Here is a 19,904-nt window from a genome sequence, read left to right on the forward strand (position 1 = left end):
ATCCCATCCATCTCTGCATTAAAAAACGAAGCAAAATCCTTTCATATGAGTAAATGCCTCCCATAATCTCAACAGACTCGCAAGCATCATGAATCCTTCCTGATCAGCTACACGCTACCTTTCTTTGAACATTAACCTTTTTGTTGTTTGTATTTTTGTATATTAAGCTTAATGTTTTTGCTCTAAATCAATGTACAACAACTGATGGCTCGGAAACATAACTGTTTTGGAAATGAAAATGTAAAGCGCTCTGACACACTACTCAGGGTCATGTTTGCGCTATATAAAACACCTAATAAATATATGATTCTTGGCAACCTGTTACTTCCATTAGAGAATTCACATTGCCCACCCATAGTAAAATACTGACCAGTGGCGGTTTCTCTATGAGGGCGTCGGGGCTCCGCCTCCGTTACATTGCTGGATATGCTCAGCTCAAAGTAATTTATAAAAAATACTCATTTACGAGCTACCAAAATGCCATTAACAACACTCTGTCAGTAGATCTTAAACACGTGACTGCGGGGCACTCTGTGCCCCCCTCACTGATATCGCTGCTGTTAATTGACATCACGTGACTCACTGACTTGTCTCACTCTCTCCCCTGCCCTGTTGTTTGCTCAAGCCTAACCTACGTGTTTGCCAGCTGAGAACCGCACAGCCCTGAAGGCTGTGATGTCATCAGCTCGGAAAAGACCTAGCTGAAGGGCGCAGTCTCCACCCCCTGATGGCGTGGAGGTTAAGTTAGCCCTGGGTGTTTTGAAAACAAGCCCAGGATCGCTAACCCTCCAAGTCAATCAGCGAGAGTGGAGCTTGTCACCACACCCTTTCCCACCTCGTTACAGGGCTTGGGTGGGACCCCTCCCTGTGACGAGTTGGGAAAGGGTGTGGCCGGTGGGATTCAGGAATCGAGCCTGCGCAGAAGGCGTCCCGCGCATGAGTCTGGACTCTAGAGTGACTGTGGCAGTCAGAATGCATTTTGCACTGCGTCATAGTATTTCTAAATCATTAGTACTGCAGACAGTGCCAGCACTGATTACTGCACAGTGCAATCGTTGCTTGCTTGCCGCTTACAGCACTGGTTTTTGTTGCTGCCAGAGAGTACGAGGCCGGACTGGCTGCTGACGTCTGAACTAACTTGGGTTAGGTCACAAGCCCAGGTAAGGCCCAGGCGGGCATTTTTTACTTTCAGTATAGGCCAGTTTAGGGCCCTGTCGTCATATGCGGGTCATGGCCTACTTCAGAGTTCACCCGGTTGGGGTTCCGCTGCAGGCATGGTTCTAGAGGGTGGGCTAGTTGGCCCATAACTGGGAATGTCACTGATTTAACTACTTTACTGGAAACCTTGGTGTACTGTCAGAGAAGAAGCATACTGAGCTGATAATCTGTAAGACTGTGTCTGCGAGTGTTTTTAAGCACTCTGTTGGCTGACCTGCTCGTTCGAGGAGGCAAGCGGTGGGTGTTCTCGAGGGCGGCTAGGCACCTCTGGGGACAGAGATGTAGGAGCCGTTATCACACCGTGAGGGCTCTTGGCGCTATTATGGTGATCATGCTGATATTGTGCATGTCAAGTGATGGCCAGCAATACCAGCAGCAGCTGTGAGCTGTACCTCAATGTTGTAGGTGCTTGCCTTTCATTTAACTGGCATTTCATATCACGCCTGTTGGAAATTGGCCGAGTGACACCCTTCTTCGTAATATTGTGTTAGGTGTTTGTGAGTTAATTGGGGCATTGTGGAATGAATGATCTCATGCCTCTCTGACCGGGGTGAGTATGGGGAAGCAGTTGCTTTCTGGTGCTTCAGATCGGGGTCAGGATAAAAAAAAAAAATAAGGTTTACTTTGGATTGCTTTCTAGCGCCTGGAAATCCTGCCCTCTTGGGTGCGGTTGCACGTATGCCATGGCCTTCATACAGTACCTTTTCGCACCCCGCAAATGTGGGTGATAAAGAAAGTTTTGTAAATTTTAGATGCGGACTTCTTCCTCATTCCCAGTCTCTGCAATCGATATCAATGGATCTTTTCCAAGTAAATGAGGGTTTTTTTTCCAGCTGCATACTGTGTTTTTGCAAACTTAACTAATTACAAATGTTATTCAAAATAAACGTGGCTGACTGTTCCAAGGGTTGTGCAGTATGACGATGGCGTTCCATCACAGAGCTTCATGAAAGCCAAATGCTTTGTGTATCCATTGTGCAGCCAAGCGGTACATTTTTATGTAATGTTCAGGTTAAAACAATCATCACAATGCAGCCCAGAGCTACAGCTGTTCTCACTCTTGCACGCAAGTGTGTGTGACGATGGATTTGTGGTTTGCTATTTTACAAAAGAAAAACACAAACATCTTCCCTTAAAAACATCAGGTTAAGGGACAGATATTCGTCAGCTTAATGTCTCTTGTAATGGAGTATTAATTATAGATAATCACCTGAAAGAATAATGAAAGGAAAGGATTCACACAAGCTTAGTACTGGGCTGGGGCAGAGAGGAAAGTGGAACAGGAGAAGTGGAGTGTTATTTTATAGTTTACAGGTCCTCTGACTCCAGAGGAGCTCTGGTCTCAACCCTGTTGGATGTCTTTATTTATGGCCTGACAAATGGCTTACATCACATGCCAAATGTCTTGAATTTTACTGCTTACATTTGGAAGTAATAAACACACTAATTTGCTGAAAGCAGCCTGCTTCCAAACGCAAGTAATACAATTCATGCCATTGATTTATCAGGACATAAACAGCTGTATCCATTCTTACATGCAATCATTTGAATGCGAACCTAGTCCACCAGCGACTCACTTGTCTCGATGGCTGCATGTCGCAAATGTGCAGTGAGTTTGTCAGGATCCAAACCCTGCCCTCGAGAGCAATTTCTGCTCTTCTCATATATTCACAGCTCTGTGTCATGAAAAAAAATATAAACTTTCTAACCCCAAAAAAGGCTGACAGCGTTTTGTGATCGGGCCCCTTGCTATTTCCCCAGACTTTTTTTTTTTAACCAAATACTACCTGCTCTTACAATATCTGACGAGTTTATGGACCGGTCCCGCCTGTTCCAGAGTAAAATCTGTTTCTTAATTACTCCCTTAAACCTAATTAGAGTACAGATAGGAAGGAAATCACCCCAGTCCACCCTTCCGGTTCCGAGGCCCCATTTCCAGAAGTATCTAACAGATAGGGCATGTTCTGGTGGCTGAAACATTCGTTTTTGGCCTTCCATAGTTTCCGAAGAAAAAGAAGCATATTTATAAATTGTGCTTAACGAAGATGACAAAACGGGCAACAGGGTTCTGGAACGAGTTCAGAGGACTTCAATGACATGCTTCCCTACTAAGCAGGCACAGGATGGAAGCAAGAACGTTTTGAGATCAGTGGGCAGTGGCATTCGGTTTTATACTGGTAGCAGGGAGTGAGACCTCCATCTCACAATCACTCTGTTGGGGTCATCCTTTGCACACTCTGTTGGGGGTATTTTCTTGCGCCCCTTTTTGTGACACTACTCTGCCACATCAGGAGACTGACACAGGCCACTCACCGCCTGTAGCTCTGCTCAAATATCACAAAGCTAGCTTTTAATGTTCATTCCTTAGTGTCTCACTGTGTCCTGTCCAACAAATTACAATAGCTTGTATTTCCTCAGTTTATTTAATGTTCTAAAGATATATCAATAAATAAAGAAATCTGTGAGGTACTCTGCATTGTTATCTCGAAGTCTGTTATGAAGTTCTTTGGTTATACTGGATAAGCAGCCACCTACATTATCATATGAAATCTCATTATTGATGTCATAGCTATACTTTCACAATTGCTTTATGAACTTTCTTGCTTTCTCAAATTTTCTTGAAAATGCACCATTTGCCCTCTCTTTTTTCATAATTTTCACGGGGGGGAACGCCCGAACCCCCCTTATCCCAGTCGGATACGCTCGCTCGCCACAATACACTCATCCCGCAACATTTACGCCCTGCCACTTTAAAATGTCACCAGCCCCCACTGATACTGACCCTCCCATAATGGTAATATTTCTGTGTAAATTGTGGTCAGACATGTTATAATGCCTACCCCTAGTAACATGACGGCCCTGGGACAATAAATCCTGGTTCATTTTGGGCATCCGTGATGGCGCAAATCTCTGGCATAATGATAGTCATTAGAGAATGCTGGGTATTATTGACTTATTGAGAAGTGCCATGGTCTGATGGGTTTGCCATAGAAAATGAAAATGGAATGTGTCTCAGAGGGATTGGCTAAATATGTTCTTTAGGATATTCTTAAATATTTCTATTTTATGTTTGTTAAGATGTCTATTACGTAGATGCTAAAGGTAGGACTAGGACTTTCCAGGAATTGATATGTGGTCAGAGAATCCTTGAAGGTACAGATATTACCAGGACAAACATGGCATCCCATTTGTTCCCTTATATGTGGTGTCACTAAGGACAGTAATGTTTAAAACAGCCAACATGGAGGTCAAGGCAAAACAGAAATCTTAGAAGCTAATCATATCCAACGCAAATTTCTATTGTTTGGGGCACTGCTGCAGGTGATAGGAAAATAAATATGTTGTTAAGCAATCAAGACAAATATTATGTTTCAAGTAGAAAGTACAGCACGGTCAATGGAAAAATGTTTGTTTAAAAAGTGTGTCTTAAGATAAGTGAGCATGAATAGCAATGAGTGACTTTTGGTCAAGACATTATTAGAAAGAGAAGGAAGAGGTGAATGTTAGGTGTCATGCTGAACAACTACACTAGAGGCCATTTCTTCATCGTTAGCTTGGGAGGACAAGGAAACATTCAAGACATGGTTCCAACTCAATTACTAGCATCCTCTCCCATCTACCATTTCTCTCCCAGCAGCATGATATATGAGTGTAACCATATGGGTGTTCCCATGTACCATTACACCTGTGGCAGGCCAAATGGGTAGCTGAGAAAGATACCAAAAAAAAGGCATTAAGCAAAAAAGACTTCAGAAGCAAACCGCACTAAACATTATTACAACCCCTCTCCTCTCAGATCAGTCTATAGACCACAATCTTGGATAATTAGAAAGATAATCACAGGATGTTAGAAAAGGTATTTTTTTAAGCCTGTTTTGTGATTTGTCTAGAAAAGGCAGCTTTTATAATTTCTTGTACTTTGAATTTGCACAAATGTCAGGAAAAGACTACAACCTATCTCTAGCTCGAGATATATCTAAATTTACCTCTATCTCTTTCTCTCTGTTTATATATATGTATATATAAATATATATATATTACCTACTGGCGGTCGCCAGTAGGTAGTTATAGTTAGGACCTATTTTCCATAGGAAATCCGCAACATTCTATTCCCAATAACTTTGGCGCCGATTGACGAATCTTCGCAAAATTTTCAAAACTTTTGGCCAGCTCCGGTCTGCTCCTATCCTGAAAGTCTCGGGATGATTCGTGTAGCAGGGGCCGAGAAAAAAGGGGGATCCCAAAACATGTTCTCCCCGTGCAATTTCCCATAGGACCTTTTAGCCGCAGCTACAGCCCGAACTGCTGAACGGAATTACACCAAATTTGGCAGAAAGGTAGTCCTCAGTTCATACTCATGCCTTTTGCTTAAATGGTGTAAATCCGTTCAGTAGTTCCTGAGAGAATCAAAAGTAAAATCACATATAAATATCTGGGCGGAGCCTAACCACACATCTCATCGTGAGATCTGATTGGCTGTCAGCACTTCATCCAAGAAGTGTTGGCAGCCATCTTGGGACCAATATAAATGATAGCACCTCATTAAAAAGCATTGCAGTTAATAGAGGTTTTAAGACTTTAGTTACATTATGAATCATTTGTTAATGGTACCATACTCATTTTAGGAATTGTGGTATGTTCTAAGGTGATTTTACCATGTGAAAAAGCCTTCTGCTGGGTTACCACGAATCATGTTTGAGAGAAAACTATTTTCTCATGCTTTTCCCACAGAGGTTTGGAAGGTGATCTATAAGCTAAACTGAGAGCATATTTTCTATAAATTCACATTATCTTTCTCAGTCATTTGAGAATGAAGTCTGACATTCTCAGTAAAACATGTACATCCAACAAGGGCAGAGACTGTCAGTTGATTCCTTTGTGTTCTACTGCAGCTTCCCACAGTGTTCCAAAGAACAACTAGAACGCTAACAGTCCTACTTATGATAAATGTATGGCACACCTGAAGCCATCTTGTTTGGAATAAAGTGGTAACTCTTAAAACATTTAATTTAAAAAGGAACAAAATGAGGGGGTTCATTTTGCCATAGAAAGTATGATTAGTGCTGCGGAAAGAAAAATTAGGGCACATTTTGAGTGACTTCTCAAATCCTCTTCTATCTCATTAAAAAATTCTGACATGCAGACTGAAACATGCACTTTCAATACCAGCAGCAGACTTTCCTTGTGAGCAGTACCTTTACTACAGTGATCTAATGAGCAACTAGAGTGCTAACATTCTGAATTTAGGGCAAATGTGTGACACATCTGAATGCCTTCTTGATGGAATCAAATTAAAAAACTGAAAGTATTCCTACTGAGGAGACTGTAGTAAATGAGGAAATTAGGAAACTTCACAAAAAATAAGTCTCCCAAGATGGCCACCAGAGACAAAAGAGCCCAAATGTATCACAAATATCACCCAGATGTAGCCCAAGTATAGCCCAATGACAGAATGTCCGAGAGTGTTCTATAGAACAACTAGAGCGCTAACAGTCTTACTTATGACAAAAGTATGGCACACCTGAAGCCATCTTGATTGGAATACCGTGGTAACACTTAAAACATTTAATTTGCAAAGGAACAAAATGAGGGGGTTCATTTTGCCATAGAATTTATGATTAGTGCTGCAGAAAGAAAAATTAGGGCACATTTTGACTTCTCAAATCCTCTTCTATTTCATTAAAAAATTCTGACATGCAGACTGAAACATGCACTTTGAATACCAGCAGCAGACTTGCCTGGTGAGCAGTACCTTTACATATATATAAATGCATATGCATATATATATGCACATATATATGTGCATATGTGTGCGTGTAGCGAGAGATAGAGAGAGGTGTAGAGGTAGAGGTGTAGAGGTAGAGAGGTAGAGGTACAGAGGTAGAGAGTGGTAGAGAGAGTGGTAGAGAGAGAGGTAGAGAGTGGTAGAGAGGTAGAGAGTAGAGGATGAGTAATAGAAAGTAGAGAGTGAGCAGTAGAGAGTAGTAGAGAGAGTAGCAGAGAGTGAGTAGTAGAGAGTGAGTAGTAGAGAGTAGAAGAGAGTGAGTAGTAGAGAGTAGTAGAGAGTGGGTAGTAGAGAGTGAGTAGTAGAGAGTAGTAGAGAGTGAGTAGTAGAGTGAGTAGTAGAGAGTCGTAGAGAGTGAGTAGTAACGAGTAGTAGAGAGTGAGTAGTAGAGAGTGAGTAGTAGAGAGTGAGTAGTAGACAGTAGTAGAGAGTGAGTAGTAGAGAGAGTAGCAGAGAGTAGTAGAGAGTGAGTAGTAGAGTGAGTAGCAGAGAGTAGTAGAGAGAGTAGTAGAGAGTGAGTAGTAGAGAGTAGTAGAGCGTTAGTAGTAGAGAGTGAGTAGTAGAGTGAGTAGTAGAGAGAAGTAGAGCGTGAGTAGTAGAAAGAGAGTAGTAGAGAGTAGTAGAAAGTGACTAGTAGAGAGTGAGTAGTAGAGAGTGAGTAGTAGAGAGAGAGTAGCAGGGAGTAGTAGAGTAGTAGAGAGTGAGTAGTAGAGAGTGAGTAGTAGGGTGAGTAGTAGGGAGTAGTAGAGAGTGAGTAGTAGAGTGAGTAGTAGAGAGTAGTAGAGAGCGAGTAGTAGAGCGCAAGTAGTAGAGAGTGTGTAGTAGAGAGTGAGTAGTAGATAGTAGTAGAGAGTCAGTAGTAGAGAGAGAGTCGTAGAGAGAGTAGTAGAGAGTAGTAGAGTAGTAGAGAGTGAGTAGTAGAGTGAGTAGTAGAGAGTAGTAGAGAGCGAGTAATAGATTGTGAGTAGTGGAGAGTGAGTAGTAGAGAGTAGTAGAGAGTGAGTAGTAGAGACTGAGTAGTAGAGAGTAGTAGAGAGTAAGTAGTAGAGAGTGAGTAGTAGAGAGAGAGTAGTAGAGAGTGAGTAGTAGAGAGTAGTAGAGTGAGTAATAGAGAGAGTAGTAGAGAGTAGTCGAGAGTGAGTAGTAGAGAGTGAGTAGTAGAGAGAGTAGTAGAGCGTGAGTAGTAGAGAGTAGTAGAGTGAGTAGTAGAGAGAGTAGTAGATAGTAGAGAGTGAGTAGTAGAGAGAGTAGTAGAGAGTAGTAGAGAGTGAGTAGTAGAGAGTGAGTAGTAGAGAGTAGTGGAGAGTGAGTAGTGGAGAGTGAGTAGTGGAGAGTGAGTAGTAGAGAGTAGTAGAGAGTGAGTAGTAGAGAGTGAGTAGTAGAGTAGTAGTAGAGAGTAGTAAAGAGTAGTATAGAGTGAGTAGTAGAGAGTAGTAGGAGAGAGTAGTAGAGAGTGAGTAGTAGAGAGTGAGTAGTAGATAGTAGGAGTGAGTGAGTAGTAGAGAGTGAGTAGTTTAATTTAAAAGGAACACAATGAGGGGGTTCATTTTGACATATAAATTATGATTAGTGCTGAAAAAAGAAAATTTAGGGCACATTTTGAGTGACTTCTCAAATCCTCTTCTATTTCATTAAAAAATTCTGACATGCAGACTGAAACATGCACATTCAATACCAGCAGCAGACTTCCCTGGTGAGCAGTACTTTTACTACAGTGATCTAATAAGCAACCAGAGTGCTAGCATTCAGAATTTATGGCAAATGTGTTACACATCTGAATGCCTTCTTGATGGAACCAAAGTAAAAAAGAATTGAAAATGCAATAAGTCTCGCCCTCGTTTAAGTTAAAGCAATTCTGTTTGTAATTAGGTTGCTTTTTAGCTTTGCTTGTATTAGTGTTTTTCAAACTTTCATGTACATAACATGCATATGTATGCATATAGGTATATGTATATGTATGCATGCATTTATATTTGTATTTATATAGATATGCAGATTGTATATATGTTTATATATGTATATGTGTATATATATATATATATATATATATATATATATATTCGAAAGAACTCTCCAAATGTGCAGTGGCGCACAACAACAGGAACGGACAACTTCAATCGCCAATGCTGAAATAACCTTCTTTATTTAATCAACGATATGTGCACAGTTCATGACGCGTTTCGAGCCTCTCGGCCCTTGCTCATATATATGCTTATATATATATATATAGACATACATATATATAAATGCATATGAATATATATGCATTTATATATGTGCATATGTGTGCGTGTAGAGAGAGGTAGAGAGAGGTGTAGAGGTAGTGGTGTAGAGGTCGAGGTGTAGAGGTGTAGAGGTAGAGAGGTAGAGGTAGAGAGTAGTAGAGAGAGAGGTAGAGAGGTAGAGAGTAGAGAGTGAGTAATAGAGAGTAGAGAGTGAGTAGTAGAGAGTAGTAGAGAGTAGACGAGAGAGTAGCAGAGAGTGAGTAGTAGAGAGTAGTAGAGAGTGAGTAGTAGAGAGTGACTATTAGAGAGTGAGTAGTAGAGAGAGAGTAGTAGAGAGTGAGTAGTAGAGTGAGTAGTAGAGAGTGGTAGAGAGTAGTAGAAAGTGAGTAGTAGAGAGTAGTAGAGAGTGAGTAGTAGAGGGTGAGTAGTAGAGAGTAGTAGAGAGTGAGTAGCAGAGAGAGTAAAAGAGAGTAGTAGAGAGTGAGTAGTAGAGTGAGTAGTAGAGAGTAGTAGAGAGAGAGTAGTAGAGAGTGAGTAGTAGAGTGAGTAGAATAGAGTGAGTAGAATAGAGTGAGTAGTAGAGAGTAGTAGAGAGAGAGTAGTAGAGAGTGAGTAGTAGAGAGTAGTAGAGAGTGAGTAGTAGAGAGTAGTAGAGTGAGTACTAGAGAGTGAGTAGTAGAGAGCAGTAGAGTATTAGAGAGTGAATAGTAGAGAGGGAGTAGTAGAGAGTAGTGGAGTAGTAGAGAGTGAGTAGTAGAGAGTAGTAGAGAGTGAGTAGGAGAGTGAGTAGTAGAGTGTAGTAGAGAGTAGTAGAGAGTGAGTAGTAGAGTGAGTACTAGAGAGTAGTAGAGAGCAAGTAGTAGAGAGTGTGTAGTAGAGAGTGAGTAGTAGAGAGTAGTAGTGAGTGAGTAGTAGAGAGAGTAGTAGAGAGTGAGAAGTGGAGAGAGTAAGAGAGAGTAGTGGAGTAGTAGAGAGTGAGTAGTAGAGAGTAGTAGAGAGCGAGTAGTAGAGAGCAAGTAGTAGAGAGTGTGTAGTAGAGAGTGTGTAGTAGAGAGTGAGTAGTAGAGAGTAGTTGGGAGCGAGTAGTAGAGAGTGAGTAGTGGAGAGTAGAGTAGTAGAGAGTGAGTAGTAGAGAGTAGTAGAGAGTGGGTAGTAGAGAGTGAGTAGTAGAGATTGAGTAGTAGAGAGAGAGTAGTAGAGAGTGAGTAGTACAGATTAGTGGAGTGAGTAGTAGAGAATAGTAGAGAGTGAGTAGTAGAGAGAGTAGTAGAGAGTCGTAGAGTAGTAGAGAGTGAGTAGTAGAGAGAATAGTAGAGAGTAGTAGAGTAGTAGAGAGTAAGTAGTAGAGGGTGAGTAGTAGAGAGTAGTAGAGAGCGAGTAGTAGAGAGTGAGTAGTGGAGAGTGAGTAGTAGAGAGCGAGTAGTAGAGTGAGCAGTAGAGAGAGAGTAGTAGAGAGTGAGTAGTAGAGAGTAGTAGAGAGTGAGTAGTAGAGAGTGAGTAGTAGAGTGAATAGTAGAGAGTGAGTAGTAGAGAGAGAGTAGTAGAGAGTGAGTAGTAGAGAGTAGTAGAGTGAATAGTAGAGAATGTGTACTAGAGAGAGAGTAGTAGAGAGTAGTAGAGAGTGAGTAGTAGAGTAGTAGAGAGTGAGTGGTAGAGAGTAGTAGAGTGAGTAGCAGAGAGTAGTAGAGAGTGAGTAGTAGAGTGAATAGTAGAGAGAAGTAGAGAGAGAGTAGTAGACAGTAGTCGCGAGTGAGTAGTAGAGAGTGAGTAGTAGAGAGTAGTAGAGAGTGAGTAGTAGAGAGTAGTAGAGTAGTAGAGAGTGAGTAGTAGAGAGAGTAGTAGAGAGTAGTAGAGAGTGAGTAGTAGAGTAGTAGAGAGTGAGTGGTAGAGAGTAGTAGAGGGTAGTAGAGTGAGTAGTAGAGAGTAGTCCTGGTCCTTTGCCTCTAGAGCAGCTCTGCTGACCTGGTTCTCTCCACTTAAAGCAGCTCTGCTGACCTGGTTTCTCTGGCTCTAAAGCAGCTCTGCTGACCTGGTTCTCTCCCTCTAAAGCAGTTCTGCTGACCTGGTTCTCTGCCTCTAGAGCAGCTCTGCTGACCTTGTTCTATGGCATGAAAGATGACTGTTGATGTGTCAATGTCTATATATGTGTATAAGTATATTTGATAGTGTTTTATTAATTAGTGATTGCATGTATAAATGATTCTGTTGTTGAATGGGTAGTTGTGTGTGTAGACTTAGGAATCAGTGAGTCGGTATGTAGTAACTGGCATTGGTGTGTCAATGGTTTCAAATATGGTACAATGTATTTTACAGTGAGTGATGAAAGGTTATACTAGTGTATGATGAGGTATATAAGATTGTCACGTGGATGATGTCATCAGTGATGTCATTTGAGATGTCATCAGTGATGTCATCAGTGATGTCACTGACCATGTCATGAAAGATGCAATATGTGACATCATCAGCAGTGCATTGCGGGCACGCGAGTTATAGTTTGCAGAACTAATGATAACGGAGGAATTTCTATGGTTTTGTACGAGTGAAATGGCCAGCTAACTATAATACCCCTGAAACCTATGTTTTTTTCTGTGAATTTGTAAGGTTTTTTAAATGGTTATTTCTAACTATAACGTCTCTGAAACCTATGGTTTTTTTCAGTGAATTTCAAAGCTTTTTTAAATGATAATTTCTAACTATAACGTCTCTGAACCCTATGTTTTTTTTCAGTGAATATACATACACATATACATAGCACACAATGCAGTCACCATTATGTAGTTATGGTGTCGCCAAATGCTCCATTGAAAAGTCTTTTTCAGATATCACCAAGAACTTGGACCCTGCAACAAATCTGGCAAGATACGGTCCACCATGCCAAACAGTGTTTTTTACTAAAATTCCATATTTAGCATAATCAAGCATTACTTTTTATTTCACTGCAGGCAACTAAACAGTATAAGCCAATATTGTACTTACTAATGTCAATAAACATTTATTTGTTTAAAATCCATCTTTTTATAAAAGTTTATTACCCCCAAAGTAAATATATAAAATAAAAAATACATAAAAGGTAACATGTAAAATGGTCCAATATGCTATAGAGGGGTTCTGATGACGTCATATACCAAGAAGGGTGGGAGGGCAAGTGCTTTACAAACATCAAACAATGAGTTTTTGTCTGAAATAGGATTACCACTCCCCATTGGACTGACAAACGTGTTGTCCCTGTTATTTCAAAAATGCTGTCACTATTTACAAAAAACTGCAAAATGTTATGAGGCGACTGCAGGGCAAAAATGGGGTACTTTTATTATGTAATGGATTGTGAACAGTACAACTGTCAAATGAGGTTTTAGTCACTTGTAATTGGTGATGTGGATGTACCCATTCTGCAGATCTAGCAAGTAAAAATAAATATAATCTCTGTATAAATGGCAGAATAGTTGCAAGCTCACCTTGAAAAATGGTTTTGATTTGATAAATATGTTTGCTCTGCGTAGGTACAGAAAAGGGGTGTGAAGGGAATATGGGATAGTCTGGAGGAGTGAAAGAAAGGATGGGAGACAGACTGCTTTGCAAATTGTGCATTGTAAATATTCATTTCTGTGAATAATTGATTGGTGGACTTTATTAATCCTTGCAAAAACAGCGTTCATTTGCCATTGATACACCTTCTGAAACAGTGATTTCAAAACCCAGTTACCATTAAGATTTGGATGCTGTAAAGCAGAGATTATACAGTTTTGCTTTAGACGGGGGCAGAGTACAATGGATGAAATTGGCTTTGTAGGCCATCCACCATTGCTAGAATCCAAGTAGATAAAATGAACTGGGACAAAGAAAATACTCAAAAATATGGTGGGCTTTGAAAACCTGTTTCACTTACCCTTTCGCCAGAGTAAATTAGCAAGCTGTTGTTCTGCCTCATCATTGCCTCTGTAGTGGGCCAGCGTGGCTGCTGAAGTGGTAAAAAATGGCACGAGGCAAAACGTACTCCAAGGGCCACTTCCATTATCCACACAACACCATGCCCATAATAAAACACCCTCATCAAAGTGTTTAGCAGCTCCTGTGTTTTAGAAGGTGATCACATGCGCCTTTAAATGGCAAGTTTATCTATCTGATGCAATCTCATGAATTGTATGACAAACATGTGCATGTAAATATAGAAATACAGATGTGGTTAAAACTAGCGAGCCAAAAAATATCCAATGTGTATGAAGATCTATACCTATTGAACTATTTACACTTTATTTGTAGGTTGGGTCGGTGAGGGAGGAAGTGCCAGAGAATGAAATGGGGAAGCTAAAAGAAGAGTGACGTCTAATCCAGACTTAAGGGAAAGAAGAGGAAAGGGGAAAGAATTTTCCAGAAAAGAAGCTTAGTGGACTAGTGAAGTAGGCATAAAGACAGTGCAACAAGTGGAGATACTAAGAAGATAGTCTATGGTTTAGAGGTATTATTGGTTGGTGAGAAATGCTAGGAAAAGGTTTGTTTAGAGGCTGGTCAGGTTAGTTATGGATTGGGAACAGGGTGTGGGAAATAAAAGTTATAGAGGTTACAATGTTAGAGAACATGCATGAAGAGCAACTGAAAGACCCACAATACCTGGCTCCTATTCCTTGATTAAAATACTTTTTCACTTACCAATACTCTTCCAGCAATATGATGTGGGATGCTCCAAATCAATGAAGAACTCCTCTGTATCATGCGGTGTATAGAAAAGCATTCAGGAAGCTGTAAAGAATCCAGAAATTACTTCAGCAGAGATATAGGCCAACTCTAGCCTCCACTAATGAGGCTCACATTCCTGCTCTGCCCACAACTTTGTATGTGAGGATATCAAATTATTAATATTGTCCTACCATCTAATAACAAAAACATTAACCAAAATATTGAGAATGTAAGTGTATAGTATTCTCAATGCACACCAACGGTGCTTGAATATATATATTTATTATGTGTATATCATCAACTTATAAACACACACACATACACATCAGTCAGTCAGTGAAATCACTTTATTTGATTCTTATGTAATAAGATTATAAAAGTAGAGATGTACAGAATAGAAGAAACAATCATCATTAGGTTAGAAAAACATAATAGCAGTTAAAAACATCCATTAAAACATCCATCATTGTGCAAAATGTTGAAAAAGACAAATAAAAACATCTGTTAAAAACAGAATGAAACATACAATTCATACATGAGTATTGTGCAATCGCCTGGTCTTCCAGGAAAGAAGTAAAAAAAGATGCCACGGAGTAACAAACAAGGTGATCAGGCAGTGAATGTAGAAAATACATTCCTGAGCGGCATTGTGTAAAATTATATTTATGTATGAGTGGCAATATGAATCTCTTACGGTGTTACACGTAAAATTTGCAAAAGAAAAAGATAAGCAAATTTGATTGGGAGGAATCTCCGTCACATGGGCAAGGAGGAGGATCATGTATTGAGAAAATTCCTGATGCATGGGTCAACATAAAAGGGATAAAATTCAGACGAAACGTTAGTAAAATAAACCTATGGTGAGGGTTTGTCACAGTAAGTAAGTACGAGGCTGTCCCTTCCTGGTCAATCGGTTATCCAGATAGGATATTCACTGATGCTTTTGAAAAGTTCGTTTTAAATCTCTCAGTTGCCCATTGTTTAAAAATCGGGTCTTGATCTCCTTTTTAGAGATGGTAGAACAATTGATTGGTGAGACAAATAAGTGCTGTAGGCCAAGGGAGGAAAGACTGTTTTAATGATATGTGATCCATGGGATCCTCTGGACATACTCTAGAGAGAGACAGTCTTCTATTAGTTTCTGAGTGAGGTTGATAGATTCTATTCTCCAGATAGAATGCCATAGAATGATTGGAGCCAGGCTAAGTTGTATCATTAATGTATGGAACATCCAGTTCTGCGTGACAGATGAAATTGGAGCAGCTTACAGGGGGGCCTACTAGTTTTTTCCAGAAAATGTCCTCCATAGTCTGGAGAGCTGAGGGGTTAGAGTACCCTAGATACCTGCCCCATAAGTTGATACTGAGACAGATTTAACAGTGTAAACTTTTCTAACCATATCAAGGGGTTTCGGTCCCAGTTTTTCTGTAAAAGAGTGTAGGGCGATAATACGTTTTTCTAGCAATAAGCCCCTTGGGGTAAACATATTGGACCAATTTAGTTGTCTGTCGAATGTTACCCCTATATAAGAGAAGTATCAATTTGGACTACTTCTAGACCGGCTATGTAAAAATTTGGAACTTCCCTATCTTTACGGCTGGTAATTAAGATAAAGGACTTTGCCTCATAAGTTTTTAGATCCAGATTTCGCATATAATTGACGTAAACCTCTAATAATTCCAGTAAGGCGTGACGTCTCTTCTGGGGAATGCCAGAGGTAGTGATCTAATAAAGCTTATTGAATCTCATGTCAGGAGTTCTCTTGCACCTGAATGTGTATCCAGAATGTGTGAACTTGCAGCAGTCACTAAACTCTTCTGAATATGATAATCTAAAAGTTTTCAAAAGATGACAGACAAAATACACATTGCATGGTGTGCGCATGTGTGTTTTTTCCTAAGATGTCTCTAGTTCTCTTTGAAAGACCTTGGTAGTTCAGCAACATCTTATGAAGTTTGCAGGCTTCCACAAGCTCCTCGAGTGACTAGACCTAGGTCAGCAGAGCTGGAGGAGGCTTCTTATGTACTAAGGAATATTTATCATGCATTAAAAGTTACTCTTGCAGAGTAGTCCCATTTATTTTGGCAGCTTTGGGTGCTAAGCTTCAACACTGGTATGAGCTGCTTCACTGGCACTTCAAAGCAATCTTGATTCTCGAGGTTCCTACCAATCTAGTCCATGACACATTTCTCATCTTTCAATACCATGTCCTGGTCTTAACATTATGGAGTCCAAAGGATAAAAGGAAGTCAGTAGATCTTGGTAAGAGTGATGGCATAGTTTGGTGGCTCTGGCAGAGGGCATTGAATTAACTGCATATATGTCTGAAACGATCTTGTATCATAAAAGGCATCATAATTCTTCTAGACTTGTTTGTAAAATATATATAAAGGACACCATAATTCTACTTGTAAATGACATTAATATGGATGCTGCCATTAGTTTACTTTTTCACAGTTGAAAGTTTGTACAAGCCATCAGTGTGGATATACTTCATCAAGAGAAAGCTTTTTTTCTGGTGGTGATGAGATAAACAGTTTCAAAGGTTTGTTTGGAATGTATAATTTATTTAGAAGATCTCGGTGTCTTTTACATTGAGAGTGTGTATGGCTAGTTCAGCTGGTAAAATTGGAATAAAAAAAGAAAGAAGGAGAAGTGATTCACATAAAATCTTCCTCATACATTTTGGCTATGTGTATATGTTAGTATTTCATAAACTACGCTGTCTTGATCTATTTAAAAAATCAATTAGTAGCCTTTATTAACCTTGATGAAACAGCATTCATTTGAAGTTAACAAACCTTTGGAAACTTTATTGTCAAAACTCAAATAACATAAAGCTGTAATCACTGTTGGGTAAAATCCATTGAAGGATGAGGCAGTAAGATAAGACAATGTATGACAGAGCAGCTTGTGTAGCTAGTTCTAGAGAGGGAGAGGTGGCAAAAAATGACTGGTTTTGTCGATAACACATTGATAGAAAGTAAAAGATGAAAAGTACTGAGAGAAAGGAAATACTCAAACACATGGTGGCCTTTGATGTCCTTTCTCACCCTTTCGCCAGAATAAGGTAGGAGGCTTCGTCTCTCTCTCATTATTGTGTCTGTGGGGAACCGCTGTGGCTGCTGTAGAGGTAAAAAGTGCATTAGACAAAACATACTTTCATGCCCACTTTCACTTTCCACACCAAACTCTCCCTCCAGGACCATAATGAAAGACTCTCATCAAACTTTTCAGTGGCACCCAACTGTAAGTAGGACCATGATCATGCCGAGTTTGTTGGCAGCAACTTAATTTCTAGTAAATCATGTGAAGTAGGAGATGACAATATTATTTAGCTGTAAAGTCATATCTTCAGCCATGGTACCCTTCGGGTTTTAAAGGCTTTAAAGATCTCCAGTGTCAGAGCAGTGTATTTGGCTAGTTTGCCTATAGACATTCCAAGAGTATAAATAGACTGGCTGCATTAAGTATTTTTCTGTCAGACAAATAATACACGCAAATATGTTTAAAGTGAAAGAAGAGCGAGGATGCATGTTCACCTTGTTAGGATGTAAGGGAGTGGACAGGTTCATATCCAGTGGAAAGAAGTGGATCCTAGTGAAATATACTAATTCAAAACAACAAACGTAAATTTGTAAGATTAATGAAAGTCACATCATTTTGCAGAGAAAGGTGAAGATTATTTTGACGTGTAAAGTGAGACACGTTTTCCTAAACATTAGCCTGGCTATGCAGTGTGTGCTAGTTATTGGTACTACCTTCATGCATCTTTATACTTTTTTGTAATTGCACTCCGATCTCACTGCCCATATTCACGTAATTCACGTAAACGTCTAATAATTCCAGTAAGGCTTGGCCCATACGGGCAATTAACACTGCATTATCTGCATAAAGGAGAATTGGAGAGCGCACTTTATTGATTTTAGGAACATCTGGGGTTGAATCCGACAGAGGTGCCACCCGATTGGTATGGATGGAAAAAAGAAATGGGGCAAGTACACAACCCTGTAGGAGTACCCTGTTCATTGGCAACGACCTTATACACTCTCTCTGCGACCAGTAGCGGATGCTGGTCAAGGCCAAAAAATAGAGCTGCCTGATAAAAAGGATAATTGCCTCATCAATGCCCATTTCTTTCATAATCCTCCATAAGTGGTGATCGGCAACACAGTCAAAATCTGTGGATAAGTCCATAAATGCCAAGTATAACTTGCATTGCTTGGCTTGAATATACTTGCCAATTAACAGACTTAATTTAAAGCATTGATCCTGGGTATCTTTCCCCTTTTTAAAACCGTATTGCACCGGCATCAGGACATTATTGAGGGTAGCCCATTCCTCTAATCTGTTCATTGGGACCTGACCCATGAGTTTAGCAGTGTTGTCCAGGAGGGAGATCGGTTTGTTGTTTTTGGCCTCGGATTTATCTCCTTTCTTATAGATTGGAATTAAAATAGATTTCGACCATGAGTCCGGTGGGCCCACAATGGCGAATGCGTTAAAAACATTTGTCTGCACGGGTCCCCATAAATCCGGCTCATCAAAGAAGAAAATTATTGGAGTACCATCCGGGCCGGAGGCTCTGTTACTGGAGCACTGCATGAGGACCTTCTGATCTGATGGTTAAAAATGAGGAAAGGTTTGGTATGGGAGGTAATGGCTGCCCTCTGTATAATCGCTCCCTCAGCTTTTGGGTCAAATATTGAGGAGAAAAATGCAATGCAAGATTCGAAACAGTGGATGGTTTGAGAAAGGGAGCGTTAATAACTCAAGAAAAGTCCCTAGCGTTATTTGAGGTGGCGGATTGATACAATTGCTTCTTCCTTAAGAATTTTATTTCTAATCCTCCTTGCCTCTTTATAGACGAAAAGCTTAACCAGTTTCACATCTCTAGGGGTGGATCTAAGGGTCTGATGTAAATTTGATAGGGACTTAGCGCAGGCTTGGCCAAACCATCTTGAGCCTGACGTGTTGGCAGTAGGAGTTTTTCTAGTTATAAAGTTTTTAATCTCGAGTAATATCTGTTCAAAGGCCGTGGTTACCTGAGTGGGATCAGATTCTACTTCTAGGCAGATCATGATGTCCGTTATCCTGTTTCTGACCATGACGGAAACAATTTTTACTTCGCCTATTGTAGCCCATTTAAGGATAATCACATTATTTATTGCTATCATGGGTTTGACATACATCGTCTGCTTCAAATGGACTCCTTCCCATTCCAGGTTACCAATAATGGCAGCATGATCACTATAATTAAGAGACTTAGGGCCATATGTATGAAGCCAATTTGTTATTGCAAATTAGCAGTGTGCAATGTATCACACAAACACCCCCTCGCAAAATAAGGAATCACAAATTTTGCGATTCCCTATTTTGCGATTGCATTTAAGGAATCGCAAATTGAGATTCCTTAAATGCAATGTAAGAAGCACAAAAGAAAGTGCGAGTTAGCTTTAAGTAATCGGAAATTACCACCAACTTCAAGTTGGTAGTAAATTACGATTTCACTTAAAAATGCACTATTTTGCATATTTTTAAAGTGCTATGCGGCGCACATACATGCCCTTAGGGCATGTATGTGTGCCACATGTGCACACATGCACATTTCAGGGGTGCAACAGGGTGTCCTTTTGACAACTTGGCACCCTTGAAATTGCATTCTCATATTCATGTGTGCACATTTTGAGCACATACATGCCCTAAGGGCATCTATGTGCGACATATGGCACTTTTAAAAAATCAAAAAAGTGCTTTTTTAAAGAAAATCGCAAATTACGACCAACTTGAAGATGGTGGTAATTTGCAATTCCTTAAGGCCAAATAGCAAATTTCTGGTGCTTCCAGAATTGCATGTAAGGTATCGCAATTTGCACTTCCTTAATTGCATTCGCAAAATAGAGAATCGCTAATTTTTCAATACTCTATTTTGCGATGGCCTTTTGAGTTGATACATCCCAAAAGGCTTTTTCCAATTCGCAAACGGGCCAATTTTGAGAATC

The 19,904-nt window shown here is 40.1% G+C and overlaps 1 protein-coding gene across 3 annotated transcripts in view; it reads left to right on the plus strand.

The window, feature by feature from the left end:
* Positions 1 to 794: 794 nt before the first annotated feature.
* LOC146820861 (uncharacterized) overlaps positions 795 to 19,904 on the plus strand; it is a 182,412-nt gene continuing 163,302 nt past the window's right edge. For all 3 annotated transcript variants that reach the window (XR_014962633.1, XR_014962634.1, XM_085609305.1), the window contains exon 1: positions 795 to 1,160. The gene's annotated coding sequence lies outside the window, so the exon portion shown is untranslated. The remainder of the gene's footprint in view (positions 1,161 to 19,904) is intronic.

Source organism: Triturus cristatus, chromosome 6 (genome assembly GCF_964204655.1).
Source record: "Triturus cristatus chromosome 6, aTriCri1.1, whole genome shotgun sequence".
Lineage (NCBI taxonomy): Eukaryota > Metazoa > Chordata > Amphibia > Caudata > Salamandridae > Triturus > Triturus cristatus.